Consider the following 15,261-nt stretch of genomic DNA (forward strand, 5'->3'; position numbering starts at 1 on the left):
TTTCTTCTTCATCATAAACATAATTGTATAAAGAATTAAGTATTCTTGCGAATCAACTACTAAACGACCTGTTGCGAGCAAATCGGATAATGCTAAGTACCAAAAAGTGTGGCTCACAGTTTTGTACACATACAGACATCACATCAATTCGTCGAGATGAGTCGATTGGTATATAGCACTATGGGACCCCGAGCCTTCTATTTAAAGTTCGGTTTTGGTGTGATCCTATGCCTTTACGTATACTTTGTAACGAGAAAGACAAAACGGCGTTGGTAATAAAACGAGTTTAGTACTATTCCATTAAATTTCATCACGTTTTGTAATCTTTACAGATACGTATTTCGACCTCAACTGTGAGGCCGTCTTCAGTGTGTCATTCATGACTTGATTTTCTCAATTAAAAACGGTGTATGAAGTGTGATGCCACAAAATAATATTTAAAATTGAGATGATATGTTTATTTTACTGTAAGTAATAGAAAGTCCAACTCCGTACTGCAATAATTATTTTTAACTAAATGTTTTTTTGATTTTTTGAGTATGCTTTCTGCCTGAGGTATTCTTTTTGATATCATCTTTTCTGTTTCTTCTTCTTTGTGTGACATTTAATCACCTATAGCCTTTAAGCATATATACTGGTACATATGCAAGCACGCAAACGGTTATTATCAAAGAAAGTGGAAAAGTGAACGGAACTAGATAGTCAGCTTTCCACCAGCTGCTCCATTCAGGGTATGTAAAATAGAACTTTACCTGTACCTACCAATCCGACACGCGGATCGTCTCGACGGTAACAAACGACGCTGAACGTACGGTTGCCTGCGCCGCGCCGTCATCGTTGCACTTCATGGGTAGGTACCAGATGACCCCCCCGCTGTTACTGCAGCCAGCACCGTCGCCGCATTCGCATCAATTGACTAGCAGGCAGGCGGCGGGATTTGTATGATCGTCTTTCGTGGTGGATTTTCTCGCGCAGAGCGTTTAGCAACGGAGCCAACTAACATGATCGCAAGGCAAAAACTTGTTTCTCTTTCACTTGAAGCAGTCAGTTTGCGCCAGCGCTTTGCCAGACTAACATCTTCGCGGTTTTACTTGGGTCGGTCTATGTTGCGGCTGTTCATTAAGAAGATATTGGAGTTTCGGTTTGTTCGGGGTTCTGTGATTGTTGCAAAGTGTTGGATTTTGTACAACCGTCAATTTAGTGCAACCACTAAGTGGGGTTCGTCTAGATTCTGTGAAAGGTCGTTAAAAGTTGCGTGACCCAGGGTCAAAGAATAGTCCTGTCACCTGATAAAGACATGTCGAGGATTAAATGAGAGCTCCTTTTTGATGAGGGGTTCGTCGCCTTTTGTCAAGGAGGGTGCCCACCTCATTAAAAGACATGCAGCTATCTTGAATGTCGATGCTAGTAAAACCAACGATGGTGACGATGCCGATGATGAGGACAGTGGAAGTTGGTCCCGTAGTAATTGGGTCCAGTAGTCGTTGCGGTTAAGCTGTAAAGTTCAACGCTTGGACATCACGAACGCGGCAGAGTGGGAGGAAAACTGTCTGTGTCGAGTGATAGAGGAAAAAGCTTTTCAAACGAAGACGGTTGAGCTGGTAGTGTTGTATGGAGTGGTGTCCCGAGGATTTTTTTTTCTGTTTCGTTTTTGCTAGCTGATGGAAAAGTGTTTTGCTACCTCTTATGGACTTAAACTGATTCTTTGTTGCCGCCGTAGAAGTTGACGACGATGATGATGCCGTTGGTGGGGTTGGCTTTGGGTTGATTTGCTCGTTTGTGAAACTTTCTAATGATCATGGAAGTTGGAAGCTGAAAATGCTGTTGTTGCTGGTTTGGTTGCCTTAAGTAACCGGAGAAAAGTGTGGAAACTCAAACAATGCTGCTATCTTGGATGGACGGTAGTATGACGAAATGCAGTAAATGATGATTATGGATGGGATGTGTGGGAAAGTTTATATTACGTGCATATTTTTGAACATTCGAATCTAATTATGTATTTGCAACTTCGTAATGGGATTGTAATCATTAAAGCATCGACTTGTATCAAATAAATGGTTGAAATTGATAAACGCACCTATCCTTCATTGCTCCGGACAGCAAATCTAGTATTGACATTCAAAAGCGGAAAGCAATTTGTAATTTAAAAAATTGCAATTAGATTTTTTGACTCTTGCAAATGAAGATGAAAAGCAAATTTATGTGACTTATTCGTGTGGAATGTGAAAATTATGAGCTCTTCGTAATAACGGCTAGTTAACCGTTAGTTACTGGATTGTTGTGTAATTTTTTTTCTAATGAAGATTGTTCATTCAAGATATTCTGAAAAAATGAACGAATTTTTTGGGTGGGGAAAGTGTCGATTGAAACCATGGGAAAATGTCAAGTTTGGAAGATTGAAAAGCTGAAGTAATTTAAAATTTTAAAAAATAATGTAGAGAGCTTACAGAAGATAATTAAGAGGGAATAACTAGTGGAGTTAAAGTGATAACCCGTGGAATGAATAAATGTTAAAAGTATGAGGAATGCGGAAAATTTAAAATTCGGGTTGTTGTTTATAGTGCAAGTCGTGGAGCAATTTCTGGTTAATCATGTGAAACAATTTTCATAGAAAATACATAATATATGCTCCAAATACAGCATGCATAAAATAGCAAACAACCATATTTCTAGTAATAATGTTGTTTATTTTCTAATCATTACAAGGTATAGAGAATAAAAACCACAATTGTTAAGAAAACTTTGACGGCAGTGTTCTCGTAAAAGCGCAAACATGCGCAAGCAAATCACTCAGTAAATGATGGTACAGGCATACCTCGATGGTACGTACCCTCGATAGTGAGTACCCTCGATAGTACGTACCCTCGATTGTACGTACATTTTACCTCGATAGTACGTACACAAAAAAAAATATTTTTTTTCGTTTTATTTTCTGCACGATTTTAGTTAAAATTTTAAAATGTTTTGATCATGGCACATGCGTAGTGTCCTTCATATGCTACGTAATAATTTTACAACTGATTTAAACACCATCGTGAGCTTATAACGAATTTAGTTGCAGAACTTTAGAAAAGCAGCGTTCCATAAATGCTTGTCAGTCTTACGGTGTGCTATTATTCTATGATTTTAAACCATTGAAGGAACATCTGAAACAGTTGATTACAATCTCTAAAAATATTATCAGTAATTATTGAAATTGTATGAGTATGGATGCATAGATGATTTTCTAGAATAGCTATCCACTTAATTGACTGATTATTATGTTTATGAATAATTTTATCTATCAAGCAAGTTAATTCCAGTTCTAGAACCCGTCCCCATGTCCCCATTCTTAAAATTGAATTTGCGACAAGATTTTTAATTGTTTAATTCAGTTTACAGTAAGTTTAGTTCCAATCTATCCATTTGACGTTGACAAAATTTTTCTTGAGTAACAAATTAGCAGCGTTACTAAAATGAGGACAATTTTTTTATTAGTTATTTTAATTTTATTTATTTTGTTATGTTTTTCAGTTATTTATTTTATATAATAATTAGGGTCAATTCCAAAAGTTCCTAAAAAATCATCCTTGGATTTCACTAGATCAGAAGTTCCTTTTGAAATTCCTCTAAGACGTATTACTGCACGGGTAAAATTCCATTCTCGAAAATCATAAATATGACTCATGATTTCATGAATATAGTGCGTTTTCATGTTATGAAAATACACCATGATTATGACTCATGAATTCATGATTTGTTTTTTGATGTTTTCCCGTAACGCATTGATGCGTTACAGTTTTTCTACCGATGGCCAATCATAATTTGGTTCATGAAATCATGAGTCATATTATCTGAAATCATGAGTCATTCGACCGGAATCATGAGTTCAATTCATGAAAATGAGAGCTTCTCTTATGAATGCGGGTTCCATCCCTCATCGAGTCGTGAGTCGATTCATGATTTAGTTCATGAAACCATGAGTCATCTTACCTGAAACCATGAGTCATTGGACCTGAAATCATGATTCAAGCTCATGAAAATGGGAGGATAGTTTATAAATGTGGACTCAGCCGATCATCGAATCGTAAGTCGGGTCATTAGCATCATGAATCGTTTAACCTGAAATTATGAATTGAATTTACGAAAATGGGACAATTTACCTGAATAAGAGCTCGACCCATATTTAGGATTAATGAAATACGTTCATAAATTGAAATCAGCAGTTATAAATCCACCAGATGTGCATTGCTGTTACATGTCATACATAGGATATTGTTATGTTTTGCATGCTCTGCATCTCAGTATTAACCTACACAGGGACATAAGGTATATTTTAATACTGAACTCGCGTTCTTTTGAATTTAAAACAAAACCTAATTCACAATAAAAAGATTTTTCAAATTTGTCAACACCATCTCTTCAACTTAAAAAAACGCCACCGCCGATCGATAGAAGCAAATATTAATGATCACAATTCAACGCAAACTTAGCCAGAGTCTTGCAGCGAAGCCGCCAGGGTGCTGTAAATTTACAAGTAATAGATTATTATTGAAATACAGTTGTTGATGAAACCCCATTACTTACAGAATATGTTTTAAATTAGAAAAACGTCGCCACCGAAGATTATGGACGCCGCAAATTTATGTCCCCAGTTTGACAGATAAAGGTAACGCTTGTCCAAGCGCTTGTCCCATTGATTTCATATTTTCATGATTCACATTCATGGCACCGGTAGCTTTGATTCATGATTTCGGTGAATTGAATCATGAAATCATGAGTCAAATTTATGATTTCATGAAATAAGATAGATCATGAATTCATGATTTTAAAATCATGAAATCAGTAACCGATTTGTTTCCGTGTGGAATTCCAGAATAAGTTTATCCTGGAACAGCAGTTTCTCCCAAAGGTTCTTCCATACAGGATTTCACTCGATATTCAATCAAGACCTGTGCGCCGATTGACATTATTTCGGCAGAGACGTGCCAGATCATTTTCAGCCAGCGACGATAGCGTGGCGGCGTCATGCCGCTGGTGATTTGCGGCGGCATGAATCAATTCCGTGCATTAGAAATTTTCCGGAATTTATCCGAATGTTTCTCCAGGAATTCCTTCGAAAGTTCCTCTAAAAATTCCTCTGGAAGTTTCTCCAAGAATTTCTCCTCAAGTTCCTCCAGGAATTCCTCTGCAAGTTCCTCCAAGAATCTCTCTGGAAGTTCCTCCAGGAATTCCTTCGGAAGTACCTCCGGAAGTTCCTCCAAGAATTCCTCCAGAAGTTCCTTCAAGAATTCCACCAGCCGTTTTTCCGCAAGTTTCTCCGCAAGTTCCTCCAGGCATTCCTCCACAAGTTTCATCTGGAATTCCTTCGGAAGTTCCTTCAGAAGTTCCTCTGGAAGTTCCTTTGGAAGTTCTTCCAGAAGTTCATCCGGAAATTCCTCCAGGAATTTCTCCGGAAGTTTTTCCAAGAATTCGACTAGGACTCATAGAAATTACTTCAGAAATTTATCCGTGAATCCTATCAAAAATCTTTCAAAATTTAAATTTAAATTGATGCCTTAGAAATTTGCACGATTCCTTTCCCAGAACTTCCACCCGAAAATTATTCAGAAATTCCCACTTAAACTCCTCCTGGTATTCTCTCTGAAGTTACTTCAGAAATTCCACCAAGATCTATTCATCAATTACCCTATGAAGTTCTTCATAAACTCGCCCGGGACTTTTTCCAAAAAATGCTTCAAGAACTGTCCAAAAAATTGTTCATATTTTTTTTCTTTCCGAACTCTTCAGGAAATTCCTTGAGAAATTCGTCAAAAATTTTGTTAAATTTAGGGATGATTCCCCAAAAATTCCCCATGAAATTCCTCTGGAAGTTATTAAAGGATTTCTCCCGGAGGTACCAGCCGGAATTCTCAAAATTTCTGCGGGTACTTCCTCCAAAATGTCTACAAACAATCATCCCTAAATTCTTTAATGATTTTCCGAGATTTTTATTTTCCAGGAATTAGCAGCAATATCTTAAAACCATAACAACGGACATTCTTCTAGAAACTCTCCCCAATTTTCTTTCAGAAATTCCTCCATGAATTCTTCCAAAAATTCCGTTAAGATTTTCCCCGGAAATTACTTCAAGAATTTCTCCAAAGATCCCTTTACAAGTTCCCAAGAAAATTTCTTCATGAATTCTCAGGTAATTCGTTTCGGAATCCCCACAGAAATTCATCAAGCTATTCTGCATAGAATTTCTTTAAGAATTGCTCCTGGAGTTTCTTTTTTAGAAAGAATTTTTGAAGGAATTCTTGTGGGAGTATTCGAAGGAGTTCCCAAAGCATTTCCTAGTGAATTTCCTATAGTATGTTCGGGAGGAGGAGATAACAAATGGATTTTTTGATGAATGAATTCTAAATTCTTCGGTGGATTTCCTGGAGAAATTTTCATAGAATTCCCAGAAGAGTATCGGAAACAAATCCAGGAGAAATTCCAAAATAAGAAGTTTCATTTAAATTAAGTTCATAAGGAATTTTCATAGGTAAATATTTTTAAATTTCCAAACAATTTTAAATAAAGTTAAAAAATAATTTCAGACTGAAATTCGAAAGAAATTCTGGTAAGAATTTCAGGGGGCGTTTTAAGAGCAATTCTTTAGTTTCCTGAAGAACAATTGCCACATTTTCAGAAAAAGTATCTCTATGTTTGGCCAAGAATATGTTGAATAACAAGGGATCTTAGTGGTCAGGTTGCCAAAAATAGTTTCCAGCGTCTCACTTTTTGGTCAGATATCAGCTCCACGCTAGCTGCAGTTGTGAGTAGATCGCCATCCAATGATTTATATTTAAAAACTTTATCGACAGTCATCATCTCAATTCGTCGAGCTGAGTTGTTCGATATATGGAAGTGAACACTTCGTTCTTTGGAGTAAACATATAGCATTTTCGTTACACCTTGGTGTACGAGAAACGTAAACACGATTCTAAAGTTGAGAATATTAAAATAACTTAGAATGTTATCCTTTCTTCACATCTCCGAAATTGTTCTTATTGGTTTTATACTCGCCTCAGTGTTAAGTACTCATATCATTATGAATCATAATAAACGTTCCTCCAAACCAACGTGATTCGATTGTTGCTATAGTTGGTAGTTTGTCGCTTTGGTAAGGAAGCGTCGATGGAGTCAATATAGTCACAACGACAGTGATAGTTCAGGGCAACCTCAAAGCATTTCATTCCTATAAAACTCTAGAGGAAATACATAAAATACGTTACGTAAAAACGTAGCGATCTATTAACCAGCCCTAATCGTCGCTTTTTGAAGTGACATGCATAATCATTTACGATGTGTAACATATCTTTGAAACATTACTATTTACTACTGCAAATGTCACGTAACTTATGGATGTTCTGAAGCAATAAAATACAGTATTTCGTGAAAAAAGCCTTACATGTACAAAGGCGATGATTTTGCTCAATGCTACATACCTACATGCATTTCAAGAAAAATCTGGATCCTGTTGGTACCTGTTGAATGCAGAGATATTCGGAACTGTATAATAAGATACACTTATTCAATCGACACTTCTTTTATTGACACTTGCCGGTAGTCACGCCTCAAACTAACTGACTCCTTTCCCAACGCCTACTATCTTTCTTTCTTCCAATTTATCCCTGTGCTCAACTCACGTGTTCGACCCTACAATCCCCCCCAGCTTTTATTACATTAGTGAGGTATATAATCTTTGTACTTGGCAGGTTCATTTCTTACACGCTTTTCTCGACGGTCTACATCCTCTGCACTCTTAGTCGCCATTGAAGCATCAGCTGTTTCAATTTTCTTCAAATGGGTCACGTTTCTTCGATATTCTTTTCCGGATTCGTATGACCGGATCGTAGTATCGCCTCCCACTTTTCGAACTACTTCAAACTCTTCTAGTCCAACATCTGCGTCTAGCTTGTTACTTGTTACTAGCTAAAACTCGATCGCCCACATCAACGTCACTCTCCTTTGCATTTTTTTTTCTTGTCCACATAGATCTTACCTTTTTCTTTAACAACTTTATCGCGGTCGCGTACTTCCCCATCATCTAGTATCATTGGTGGTACCACTGGTAGCTTACTCCGAATTCTTCTTCCAAACATAAGTTCTGCTGGTGATTTCCCGGTAGTGCTGTGGCTTGTTGCATGATACGTCAGGAGGTATTTCCGCAATTCCATCTTCCAGTCCTTTCCAAGTTCTTGGGCGATCCTTAATCTTTTTAATAAAGATCGGTTTTGCCTTTCGACTTCTCCATTCATTGCAGGCCAAAAAGGTATAGTGTTGATAAGTTTGATACCACTATTCTCACAGAAGTCTCGAAATTCGTCACATTTTTTACTGAATTGGGGTCCATTGTCCGTCCTCAAGGTTGTTGGAAGGCCATAACGACTAAATATTGTTGCCAACTGTCTTATAGTTTCTAGTGCCGTTATGTCACTCATTTCACATACTTCCATAAATCTACTGTAGTAGTCAACCACCACTAACAAGTATTGTCCCTCCGGAAGCGGGCCAAGAAAATCAGCTGCTAAATCTTCCCATGGTTGAGTTGGCAATTCCCGTCTGATCATCGGTTCCGGTGCATTAGGTGCCGATACTAGCGTACATCCCTTGCATTGTTTGACGAACTTCTCAATTTCTTGGTCCATTTTGGGCCACCAAACATTCGTTCTCAGATGACTTTTCATCATCCTCATTCCCGGATGCCCTTCATGTCCAATCTGTAGTACGCGCTCACGTAAACTGCGTGGTACTACGATCCTATCAACCCTCAAAAGAACAGTGTCAATTATAGATAATTCATTCACGATTACTTTGTAAACCAATGGTAAACCATCTTCGTCGCCGCTTTTAAGGATTTGTATTACATTCGAAATTTCTTCATCATTTTCACTTTCTTCTTCAATTTCACTCCATTTCAAAGCCACTGCAGTACTTGCCAATGCTGCTATTTCTCTTATTACCAACTCTTCCTCTGGATCAAATGGGTGTGACGGTATAGTTGCCAAACGAGATAGACAGTCTGCGATGTTCTGAGGTCCTGGAATATGCACCACTTGATACTCAAAGGATTGAAGGCGTAATACCCATCGTTCAATTCGTGCACATGGTCGTGATCGCGGGGTGAACAAATACTGTAAAACTTTGCAGTCGGTCATCAAATCAAAATATCTTCCGTATAAGTACATACTAAAACGTTCCACACTCCAAACTAATGCGAGGGCTTCCCTCTCAGTCTGGCAATATCGACGTTCTGTATCTGTTAACGATTTGGAGGCGAAACAGATTACGCGAGGCTCGCCTATGCTATTCGATTGAAGTAGCACCGCTCCCAAACCAGACGGACTAGCATCTGCCATTACCATTGTTTTGTCTGATACGCTGAAAAATCCGAGTTCAGCAGCTGAAGCCAACTTATTCTTAATTTCTTCAAACGCTTCATTGTGCCTAATACTCCATTCGAATTTTACATCCTTCTTCGTGAGTTCTCGCAACGGTTCCGCAAGAGTAGCCAGATCTGGTATAAACTTATTCATATAGTTTGCCAAACCGAGAAAACTGCGTACTTCAGATTCCGTAGAGGGAGAACGAAAAGATAATACTGCCTTAACCTTTGATTCCGATGGACTTATCCCTTTCTCAGAAATTCGGTGCCCTAGAAAATCTAGTCTGCTGACTCCGAACTCACATTTATCCCAATTCAGCTCAACACCTCTTTCTTTAAGTTTTTTCAAGAACCTAAAATTTTAGTCTCTAGTTCATTTACGATATATTTTCGGTTTATTACTACGTTTTAATCTAAAACAATAGAAACTAAAATACCTTTTTCAAATTCCTGTCATGAATCTCCTTCGTTTCTCCCTCAATTATAACATCATCCAGGTACCAATATGTCCCCTCACATCCGGAAAATATTTCCTCCATTATACGCTGGAAAATTTCTGGTGCCGTTACTAATCCGAATGGAAGCCGCTTAAACCTGAACAAACCACGATTGGTAATAAACGTCGTGAAGTCCCTAGAATCTTCCGCAAGCTCTACTTGGTGAAATGCTTCTCGAATGTCAAGCTTACTCCACATATTTCCTACTCCCAGTCGTGCCAAGTATTCGTCCACAACTGGCATAGGGAAATGCTCCCTCACTACCAGTGATGGGAAATGTCGAAAAAATGTCATGGCAATACTATTACTAATTTTCTAATAACTTTTTCCAAAAGTAATTTACAGTTCGGATTTTTGATTGACATGAAGTATTTAAAGAGTCCTAGAACTTTGTCAAACAGATCATTGTTCTAAATACAAAGTGTGAGCCATGAGTGCGAGATTAAAAAAATGTCACGCAATGTCATGACATTAATGTCATTTGACACTAATTTGGCTCTCACATCGCCAATATCATATTTAGAGAAATTACCTGTTAGAAAAAGTTTTCGGGTACTTTGAGGGCTACATGTTTACATGTAAAACATAATTGTAAATGACCTGTGAAAAAAGTTATTAGCAAATTAGTCTCATGACATCGAAATGACATTTCCCGTCACTGCTCACTACAGCCTCATTCACACGACGCAAATCCAAACATATTCTCGGCTCACCAGAAGCTTTTCCTACAATAACTAACGGCGATACCCATGTGGCTGGTCCTTGCTTTACCTCTATAATATCACGCCACAACAGTTGATCCGGCTTCCTGTTCACAGCTTCCTCCATAGGTATGGGTACTCGGCGGAGAGGTTGAAATACTGGCCGAGCGTCTGGAGTAATCCTGATATGAGCCTGAACACCCTTTATTTTACTAAAAGGTTTCGTTTCAGAGTCAACCTCATTGACTTCAATACCCACTTTCAACACTCCCAGCATTTTGGCCGTCAAATCTCCTAGGAGATCCTTTTGTCCACCTTTGACGACAAAGAACTCGGCAACAGTAGACTTCCGCCCGATTGAAACTTCCGCTTCGAACGTGCCAATAACGGAAAGTGGTACATTGCTGCCATAACCTCTTAAAACTCGTGTACATCCTTTCGTCGACTTCAGCACGCGAATCTTCGCATTTTCATCATTTCCCATGTCTCGTGCCGAATCAGGTTAGCGTCTGCTCCGGAGTCAATCAACACATTCAGAGAGAATCCTCTATTGTGCAATCCAGAGTGTTACTTTCATTACCCCCGTAGAACGCATAGTACACCTTTTCTGGCATTTCCAAGCCATCGTTTTGCTCCTCTTCGACATGGCGCTTAGATTCCTGCAAGTTATCTACGTTGAACACTCTCTTCGACTTGAGCGCTGCATCCGGAACATGTTGGCGTTTTCTGCACATTGCTTCAAAGTGATCTAGACCCCGACAACGCCGACAAGTACGTCCTTTTGCTGGGCAACTCAATGATCTTGAACTGTGCCCTTGTTTACCACATGAATAGCAAGTCAACTGCTCATTCCGTTTACCGTGTGTACCTTGTGATGACCCATGGAACACCGTCCGTTGCGTCATAGATTTCTGGGGTCGATCATTTCCTAAAGTGCGATAAATCAACTAATTATAATATCCAAAATTATATTTATATATAATACAAAAATCCTTGTAAGGAATTTAAACATACATTACCAAATAAATATTTCAAGATTTAATTTTATTTTAACTGTTAGTCTTTTTTTTTTTTACCCCTGTTCTGGTAGGCATGCTTAGCACCAACTGTGAATCCACGGGCACTTCCGATTCCATATATTGGTGTATCGCATGAAACACTTCCATTCTCCTTTAAATCCTTCAACTGCTGATCTGTATCCTCTATTGTAGCCGCAATCTCTTCGATTTCTCTCAACGAACGATCACGTTTTAGGATACTCTTCCGGAGCTCGTCACTTCGACAATTTTCGACCACGATATCAATCAAATAAATTTCCTTCAAAATTTCTCCAACCTCTGCTGAGTATTTATCAAAACCACAGTTTAACGCTTGCTGACGGAGACGGATTACATAATGACCGAATTTTTCGTTTTGCCCTTGTTTCATTTTGCGCAGCTTGCGTCTCTCGATAACATCCTGGCGACCAGTTTGAAAATATGAATCGAGGAGTTCGATAGCCAAATCGTAAACTTTTGGATCCAAAGTTACCAACGGGATTTTGTTGTGATCTGGCAAACTGCGAAAAATCCTTTGTAGTTCCGCTCCTCCCAAATGAAGTAGCTTAGCGCGTTTAATTTTTTGGTCGGAAATACCATATGCGTCAAAATAACATTCCAATGACCATTTCCAAGTCTCCCACTCACGAGAAATCTTGCCTTTTTCAATAATTTCGCAACGGAATGGTGGAATCTGGCGAATTTCCTCCATCTGTAATATTTTTTTTATGAGCATTTATTAATGAATTTTGAAAACTATGTCAACACAAAATGAGAAATATCGGATGAAGGCAATTCGAATTCTTAAAAATAATGTAAATGTAATAAGTTAACCAAACACTGTTTTTTTTTCTTTACGCATCAAAAATATATTTATTGTGTAGGATATAGATATTCAGTAAATGTGATAATGATAACTACTGCTTTATTAAAATTCATGGACGCAACTAGTTCAACACATTCTAATAACGCATGAACGCTACTGGTTTAATGCAATTCTTGAACGCTACTGGTTCATTGCAAAAAATGAACCCCATTGGTTCATCACAACCCATGAACCCCTATTAGTTCTTGGTAATCCTTGAACGCTACTGGTTCATTACAGTCCAAGAACGCTACTGGTTCATTGTAATCCATGAACGCTACTGGTTCATTGTAATCCATGAACGCTACTGGTTCATTACAGTCCAAGAACGCTACTGATTCATTGTAATCCATGAACGCTACTGGTTTAATGCAATTCTTGAACGCTACTGGTTCATTGCAATCCATGAACCCCATTGGTTCATCACAACCCATGAACCGCTATTGGTTCTTGGTAATCCTTGAACGCTACTGGTTCATTGCAGTCCAAGAACGCTACTGGTTCATTGTAATCCATGAACGCTACTGGTTCATTGTAATCCATGAACGCTACTGGTTCATTACAGTCCAAGAACGCTACTGATTCATTGTAATCCATGAACGCTACTGGTTTAATGCAATTCTTGAACGCTACTGGTTCATTGCAATCCATGAACTCCATTGGTTCATCACAATCCATGAACCGCTATTGGATCTTGGTAATCCTTGAACGCTACTGGTTCATTGCAGTCCAAGAACGCTACTGGTTCATTGTAATCCATGAACGCTACTGGTTCATTGTAATCCATGAACGCTACTGGTTCATTACAGTCCAAGAACGCTACTGATTCATTGTAATCCATGAACGCTACTGGTTTAATGCAATTCTTGAACGCTACTGGTTCATTGCAATCCATGAACCCCATTGGTTCATCACAACCCATGAACCGCTATTGGTTCTTGGTAATCCTTGAACGCTACTGGTTCATTGCAGTCCAAGAACGCTACTGGTTCATTGTAATCCATGAACGCTACTGGTTCATTGTAATCCATGAACGCTACTGGTTCATTGCAGTCCAAGAACGCTACTGGTTCATTGTAATCCATGAACGCTACTGGTTCATTGTAATCCATGAACGCTACTGGTTCATCACATCCCGTGAACGCAACTAGTTCACTGTAATCCTTGAACACTACTTGAACTCTACTACACTACGAACGATGACACGAAAAAAAATCGAAAATTGGCAATCTTCCCATTTTTTAACCAGATAACAAATAGTTTGGACATCACTGAAATAATAAATGTTCTGTTTTTTTTCATTCCCCTATCGATGTTTGTTTTATACAATATCGATTCAAATGTCGGTGCTATGTGTTCCATTATTCCCAGTTTAACTTAAATAATATTTATTCATTACCTATTTTTTTTATAATGCTCAATAACATAGGTATACGATGATTGAGATGTAATAATCATATGAGAAAATGCATTCTGGTTGTTTCACAAAAAAAAACTGTCTTCTTTTTGTTTTGTGTGTTTTGTACGCAGCCATTCAAAATTCAAGGTAGGCGTAATTGAACGAATGACTTTAAGCCTCTCCTCCGTAGTAAATAAACAAGAAAGAAGATACAATGCATCATTCATAAAATATCCATTCAGTTTGTATTTCTTTTTGTGATCTAGTTAGATTTTTTTTTTTGTTTTACATATTAATATTTTGAAAATAACTATACGTATACGTGTAGTGAAAATTGCTACTTCGTCAATGATGTTGCGGTAAGTGGAATTAATGCTCGTTCTTATATGGCAAAAGCAAGAATGTTACCTGGCGGAACGGCTAGACAGTTTGCACACGCACACACAAAACCTACGCAGCACACAGGTAAGAGGCAACCATCGGTTAAGACATGTACTGTTATGTGTTAGGTGGTATGACTGTGGAGCCGTACCGAGTACCGTTACCAAGGCAACAGCTGTTTTTTTCACTGGAGCGGCCTGGATTCAACCAAAAGTTACTTACGGAACAAAATCAAATTTCGGTTTTTCGACGCAAACTAAAACGAAGACACGTTTTTTATTTTATTATTATTATTATTTTTAAACTTTACAAGAAAGACAAGATCAATCTAAAGCAAATTCCGATTCAACACTTCATCCGATATCTCATGTTTAAACATCACATAACATTCATTAATTGACATTTCAATTTTGTCAAACTCTTTAACATTTCTTTTAAATAATTTTATTCGCTCTTACCTTTTAATCCTCGTCGCCAATTGTTGAATGCAGAGATATTCGGAACTGTATAATAAGATACACTTATTCAATCGACACTTCTTTTATTGACACTTGCCGGTAGTCACGCCTCAAACTAACTGACTCCTTTCCCAACGCCTACTATCTTTCTTTCTTCCAATTTATCCCTGTGCTCAACTCACGTGTTCGACCCTACAGTACCGTGTGTACTATCTTCTTCTTCTATCTTCTATATAATAAAAATGAGTTGAGATTTCCTTCCTGACGATTTAACTCGCGAACGGGTTGACCGATTTGCAAGATCATTTCCCTAATCGATTCGTTTTGAGATCCGCATGGTTTGTATATATAACAAGTTGGTGAATTAAACGGGGAAATGTAGAAAAATCATTAGAATATAATTTTGGGTCAGCTGTTAAGGAAAACAAAACAAATGCACGGAAATTGATCTAGAGTGCGGTGCCGCAAATAGTTCATTGTGACATTTGCAACACCCGGGCAAAGCTGGGTTTGTTTCGCTAGTATCAAA

The 15,261-nt window shown here is 38.2% G+C and overlaps 1 protein-coding gene across 4 annotated transcripts in view; it reads left to right on the forward strand.

Moving 5' to 3' along the window:
- Positions 1 to 1,014: 1,014 nt before the first annotated feature.
- Positions 1,015 to 15,261, forward strand: part of LOC134220179 (protein obstructor-E-like) — a 170,655-nt gene continuing 156,408 nt past the window's right edge. The window contains exon 1 of one of the 4 annotated variants that reach the window (XM_062699164.1): positions 1,015 to 1,141. The gene's annotated coding sequence lies outside the window, so the exon portion shown is untranslated. Of the gene's footprint in view, positions 1,241 to 15,261 lie in introns of all 4 variants that reach the window. The other 3 variants (XM_062699166.1, XM_062699163.1, XM_062699165.1) reach the window with 3 other exon arrangements.

The sequence above is a fragment of the Armigeres subalbatus genome, chromosome 3 (genome assembly GCF_024139115.2).
Source record: "Armigeres subalbatus isolate Guangzhou_Male chromosome 3, GZ_Asu_2, whole genome shotgun sequence".
NCBI classification, from domain to species: Eukaryota; Metazoa; Arthropoda; class Insecta; order Diptera; family Culicidae; genus Armigeres; species Armigeres subalbatus.